We start from the raw sequence: 7,198 nt of genomic DNA, 5'->3' as shown, positions 1-7,198 counted from the left end.
AATGAGTTTGGTCTTTAATCAATAGATAACTACAAAGGAAAAACAGAGGAAGCATTGCTTCAGGTCGAGCTTTCTTGTAAACTGAGAACACATGTTGGCAAACACTTCCTCCTTTTTCCCATTTCCATTCATCTTAATATCCATTTTTTTTAATAGCACAAGAAAAGCTGCAGGAAAGGAAAACCAATCAGTGTCATATCTTGAAGAAAAATCAGTAATCAGACAACGCATTTCTGGGCAAGTATAACAAGCCTGTAGCGGCAGTGAAAGGCAGAGGAGCAGGAGACAAATGGCTCGGAAATGTGCTGCTGCAGAGCCTCAGGAAATGACCTTGTACATACAAAGATGTGCAGCAGTCAGATTTGCCTGTGAGCCCAGGAGATCTTGTAGATGTAATTATGAGATCATCATCAGACAATGCAAAAGCTTCATGCCCATCACACACCTCATGCCTACCACTCAGGCCTATACTTTACTGTGTTTCCCTATACAGAAAGTATTTTTCAACTAAGCAATGTAAAGAATTGAGAGAAAGGAAAGCCAAGACCACTTCTACAAAAGGGTGTCAAAGAGTTTTGTCATGAGAGAAAGCACAGATTAGTGCCACCTTGGTGCTGGGACCCCAACTACTCCCACTGAAAAAAATTTGAGTGCTGAAAATACTCCAGACTTGGGTGTTGAAAACCCCAAATCTGGTGAATTCTGTACTTCATCTGTGGCTGGTGAGAGTTTGTATATGAAAATGCACCATGAAAATATACTCTTAGACTTCAAATAAATTTCATAAACACAGCTTTTCACTGTTTTGCCCAGAGCAGTTAAAGTTAAGCTTTCTCCTTTCTAATTTCTACACCTTCAGGAAAATCAGGATCTGTTATTGGCCAAATATCAATTTTAGTACCTTCCTACTTGAAACATTGTATGAAAGTTATTTGTCAGCATAAGTATGAAAGCCTTAGGGCTTCCACTTGTTTTCATTTGATATAAGTGATGTGATGCTTGAGAAGGATCACACATTTTTTTCTCAATGCAAAAGAATGAGCATGCATTTCTCCTGAATAATCTGAGTTCACTGAGAAAGAAATGGGTGTTCATATGTAGTTTCTGCTGTCATGTTCAATTTTCCTTGAATCTGCAACAGAAATGTAAGTGCTTTCAAACAACACAAACACATTTGGAAAATTGCTTCCAGTTTTTAGTCACCTTTTTATCAGTCTACTGGTAAATATTAGTGATGAAAGCAATTTAAAATCTTCTCAGCTGGTGATATAGGATGTAGTTACAGGATGTTCTGAGTGCAGATGATCTTTACAATGAATTTGCTTCATTTTCTGGTGGTGTTTCAAAATAATTTCCTTCAGTCTATGGGAATTATGTCAATTTTCACATATATGATTTCAGAGAAATTGAGATAATTAAATATAGCATCACACCATGCTGCCATAATTCCTGCCCAGAAATTTTTAGTGTTTTGGAATAAACTTGGTTTCTGGGAAGATTTTCTGACCAATTTCCAACAAAACAGCCTCAATAAGTATCTGAAATTCAGGCATTTCACATAAACTAGTTATCCTTTTGAGGCCAGCCCTTCAGTAATTTTTCAAAGTTATTCTCACATATAATTTGGACTGGGGTTTTTGGCTTTTGGTGGTTGGGGTTTTGATTTTTTTAAAATTTTTTTAGTTAGTTTGGTTTGGTGGTGGTTCCTTTTTGTTGCTGTTGTTGTTTGGTGGTTTTTTGGTTTTGTTTTTTCAAATGAATTTCAAAAAAATATAGCAAATATAGCAAATGTATTGTGCTGACTTATCCAATTTTAGAGTCTGGTTATTTTTCCAGAATTATTCAAGCTGGGGCTTCAAATATTAAAATAATGTATTAAGTTTGACTCACATTATCTAGATATTTTAATGTCACAAAAATTACCCCAATGTTGTTCAGAATTGTGACCCCCACTTAATTCGCTAAGATTGTGCTGCACGTAGGCCAGAACAAAAGTATTTTTTGTTGTATTTTATCTCCAGGAAATCTAGCATCCTGGCAGTGCAATATAGTGAAAAATGAGAGAACTGAGCCATGAACATTACTCTAGTCACAAACAGAAATATCCTGATGAGCAGCTAAAACTCTTCAAGCTATTGTTCTTTAAATGGAGATGGAGTGTGGATCCTAATAACATGGGCAGCTCTGGAAGCACATGCTTCTGTCATCCTTTGTACTCTGCACTTTAGGCCTTATGATTTTATCCTTTGTGTGGAAATGCTGCATTTTTGCCAGACCCTCTTGTTGACTGTCAAATGCATTGCTCCACGACAAAACAGCTGCCCAGGCTTCTTAACAGCATTCCCATCAAAGAAGAGGAAACCAGGGGTGTATCAATCTGGTTTGCAAATGAATGCCCTTGACACATGTTGTTGTCTTCTTATTAAGTAGAAAATTGCATAAGGAAGGGCTCTAAAATAACTACATTTAGATGTCTAAAATGGAAAAAAGATAACTTTTAATTTGTTAAGCTGTAAGGAATTATCAGGTCTTCCTGAAATTCAAGAAGACAATTATGTCTCTATTTTTTCCCTTAGTTCCCATTTCAAGGACTTCTGAACCCTCTCATCATGCAGATTAATCAAGGTGCCTTACTGGAAATGCTACATGCCTCAGTATGGAAATTTCTGTTCACTTTGTAAGCAAAATATGTTACAGCATTGCCACCTAGGACCAGGACCAGCACCAGCACAAATAAGTTCAGAATTAGCTACAAAGGAGTCCCAGAAAATGTCTGTTGAAGATTTACCCTGCTCCCCTGCCCTTTCAAGGGCCTGTCTTGCAAGTATAGCTAATTCTATCGGCACAGCCAGCCAGCTCATAATGATGTTGTAACTACTTTTCTTTTCAGAGCTCACTTCTTGTAGATACAGAGGCTGTCATATTGAAGGGGAATATGCAAAGACTAAAATGTCAGCACTAACTACTATAGCATCTCTGAAAATTCTGATGTTAAAATTAAATACTTTTGTTTACATTTGCCCTTTTCTCCAAATGGAAAAAATCCAACATCACTTGCTACATCTAATTTATAGAGAAAATACTGAAATGTAGGTATATTTTTCCATAGAAAACCTTTACATCCAAATAGAAATCACAAAACTCTGTGAAAGACTGTAAATATGAAGTGAAAATACTGCACAGAGAAGTTTTGTTGGTAGAACTTAACAATGTGGTTTGGAAAGTAGATAGAAACTGCTTTCAGCACCTGCTTATCTCAGCAGTTATTAAAATGCTTTATTTCCAAAGTAGCAACTAGCAATGATCTATGTGGAGAAGTAAAACTTGGAAATATCACCCATTGAAACAATCAAGGAATGTCAATGGTCCACTTGAGAGGCACAGAACCTGCTCTTTGATGGCTTAGAAATGAAAAATAGATTTTAAGACAGATTTATCTTGGGAAGGGGGGAATAAAAATTTATAATAAAACCAAAGAATATACACTGTTATTCCCACCTTGCTATCAAGACTCTAGCTGAATTTAGCATGGTTTCAGCTAAACCCCTGAGTTATTCTAGTATGTAAGAGAGAATCTTAAAATAAAATTAGAGAAACTTACAGATTTTCATTTCTACACACTTTTTAACTGCTTTAAATTAATGTGGAAATGAAGGCTGTACAGCAGTAAGTCATGCAGGATCGAGAAGAGGATACCAACAATGCTCCCAGCTCAGGGGAAAAGGGCAGCCCTGCAGTGTTTGCTGTTTCTCACACACATTACAGTCTCAGCTGGTCACCACAGGACTGACCCATGGCTCCCTTCAGTCACTAGTGGGTGAGAATGGAAGGAGAATGACTGCATCCATAAAACTTGTTTGCACTGAGTTCTTGGAGAGGGCTTGAATGTCTTCCAAGAGCCTAGACATGCACCAAAGCCCCAGGGTGTAAGGGGCTTTGTATGAGATGTCAAATCTAAAACAAATACTGAAGACCACTGACTTCATCAGAAATTTGCTGGTCTAGATACCTGATTCAAGTCTCAAAACAATAGGTTTAACTTTGAGACATAATCCCCCCATAATTCAATATCTCTTTAATAGGGCTATAGTATACACATCTCTCAACAGAGACAGAGAAAATAAATTATTTACAAGAAAAAAGTTTTCTCATTTTTATGTAGTCAGGTACTGCTCAATGAACAGTTAAATACAGTGCTAAAATAGTGAGAGAATTTTTATTTTCTTTGTTCTGATGAAAGTAACAGCAATCAAAGCAACTACATTTTTACTGGCTTCAGAAGCCCCTGCAAAAGCAGTGAGAAATCTAGGGGAAAGCTACTGGTTCATGAGATGAAAGAAAGTCACTGTATCCATCACTTTTCATAATGCAAATCCAACAGTGTTTGTGATTGCTTACAGGCTCAGAACTACAAAACAAACGTGCTGCAGTGTGTCACCTTATAGATGCAGTCTCTTCACTTCACAGCACATGGAAGATGAGTGGGAGGTAAGACAAGGCTGGGACCTTCAACAGAGCAGGGAGCTGTGCTCCTTAACAGGCTTGCCTTCCCTCTCTCACTTGGTCACAGTTGTCAGCTCATGTCCAATTATGGAAATGCTTTCAAAATGCGTTTCTGCATTAGCTTGTCATTAGTTTTACACTTGGTTATTTCATGATTGGCTCTTAATTACTCCAATTTTCATCTGTGGTCTTTGATAAACACACACAGACTCCCTTCTTCATTCTTTCGTCATATTGAATTGAAGGCAATGACTCCAGCAGTTGCAAATGAAGTTAATACAGGACAAAATTTACCTAATCATCTACCACACAGATGATTAGGTAGCCATCATGGATCCCACTTTTGTTATTTCATGCGACACGGCTTTGATATGAGTTGAATAAAGGTAAATGTTTAGCAAAGATCTATTCTGATCTGGAAGGGACCCACAAGGATTATCACACTCAACTCTAAGCCTTGTGTGGGACACATCAAGAATCAACATGTGTGGAGGGAAAGGAGAAAAAAAACAGATTTCACTGCATTTTATTTGGAGTGAGTTGTGGTTTCAGTCCAGTTTCCTGGACAGTTCTCTGCTGCCTGGGTAGGTTACCAGATGCCCGAGTCTGCCTTCCAGCATGAGTGGCCTGCAGGAATAGCTGTAGCTGTGGAGATGGACAAGGGGTGATACATTTCACTAATTCCCAATGGACAAAAACAGTTGCTGAACAGTTACGAACACCAATATTGTTCTGAGGATAACTTCCATTTCACTGTTTCAGAACAAGTAAGTTTAAAGGCAGAGAGCCCCTAACTAAAGAAGATCTTGAAAGCACAAGTGTCTTTCTAGGTTGGTTTTTTCCTTTGGGGTTTTTTGTTTGTGGTCTTGTTGTTGTTGTGCTTTGTTGGGTTTTTCTTTTTAACTGATCCATGAAGATAAATTCCCTCTGCTGGCATGGTTTCTCTCCCTTTTATTTCAGGCAGAAGTCATGAAAGTCAAAAGCATGCAAAGATTTTATATGACCAAACTAATTGTCCTCTTAAGCCTGTCAGAGGGACATTTAAAGTGTGAGATCCACACAGTGGTAGGGGTAAGCTTTTGTGTATATGGTTGTGCAGTCATTTCCTTTTTGGTTTTTAGTATTTCTGCTTACTGAAGTATTTTTATGTAAATTGAAGCAATTAGAAGTTTCTATAACAGAAATTTTTCTTATGCTCATATTCCTATTATTAAGGTTTACATAACTTGCAAGAGATTGAATGCTATGATCTACAGAAAAAAGCATTATCACTGCAAACCTCGCCTTCTGAGATCCTGAATTAGTATTTAATTCTATTGGAGGGTGAAACACAAACACAACATAAGACAAAAATCACACTAGGCTTTTTTTTTTCTAGGGTTCATAGGAACCCATGAACCGACTTGTCAGCCTATTGTACATGGCGTAAATACAGGCTGAGAAGTAGAATGGGTCTCGGAGACCTACTACTCATGTGCCAACTAAGAGAAAGGAATAAAAGGAAGATGAAAGAGACAGCAATGGCAAGCAGAATCCACTCATAATGGTGTAAGATTATTATTTTAAAATGTAATAATAGAGTTTTGTAGTAGTATCTTATGCTGATGATGAAAGAGGTGTGATGTGTATGAGGGTGAGGTCAGCTCCAGAAGAGCAGAGAAGCAGTATTCACAACAGGAAAGAAAACTGGTGGCTAGCATGGTGTCGAGTTCCTAACTTTTGTTTACTGAAAGTACATGACTAAAACAAAACAAAAAAAATGTAAACTCTGCTTTGGGTTTGCCCAGGTTTCTAATGGCTGTCTTCTTAACTCTGACTTCCACTGAAGCTTTTCAAGTAAAAAGTAAGGACATTCCCAAATTCTACTTCACACATTATAACAACATATATAATATATATATATATAATATATATATATATATATATATATAATTGCCTTTGTCAAAAATGTACACTCCATATCCACTCTTTGATAAAACTTTAGGAAACTGCACTATACAAATTGGAGCACATGCCTCAATCAGTCAAAGATTACTCAAGACAGACAGGTACCTTCCATAAACTATTACTCCTAATTGAAACTGATGTTGCGGAAACTGGGAGGATTTCTGAAGGGTCAATGAATAGTAATGGTGATGATGATATTTAATGGCATCCTGTTTCCAGGAAAGGCATCTCAATCTCATCGTTTTTAGCAGTTGTCAAATTGCATTGCTTTGAATAAACTTTGAGTAGTAAACCAATTGTCCCCATGATCAAAAATATATTAGTTGACAAAGCAAACCATGTTTTATTCCTTTGGCATTTGTTCAGAAACAAATCCAGTCACAGGATTTGTTTCTGAACAAATGCCAAAGGAATAAAACATGGTTTGCTTTGTCAACTAGTGGTTCAGGGCAAAATGGTTCAGGGCACCAGCTTCTGCCAGCAAGGTGCCCTGAACCATTTTGAGTCTGACAGCATGGGCTTCCTCAAATAGTTCCATAGATTCACTGACATTTTTATCCACACCTTTTCTCATTAACAAGTTTATAATCTATTTTCCAGGGTAAGCAGTAAATTTTTTCCTGATTTTTAATACTTACCTGCATAGCCATGGCATGCAGTGGGTCTGGGTACGAACCCCACAGAAGTAGTCACCTGGGCACGCTGTCATTGTGCTTCTCCACTCTTTCTTTGTGTGACATTTGGCCAT

This window comes from Ammospiza caudacuta, chromosome Z, assembly GCF_027887145.1.
Source record: "Ammospiza caudacuta isolate bAmmCau1 chromosome Z, bAmmCau1.pri, whole genome shotgun sequence".
Taxonomy (NCBI): domain Eukaryota; kingdom Metazoa; phylum Chordata; class Aves; order Passeriformes; family Passerellidae; genus Ammospiza; species Ammospiza caudacuta.
This window is presented reverse-complemented; position numbering follows the sequence as displayed.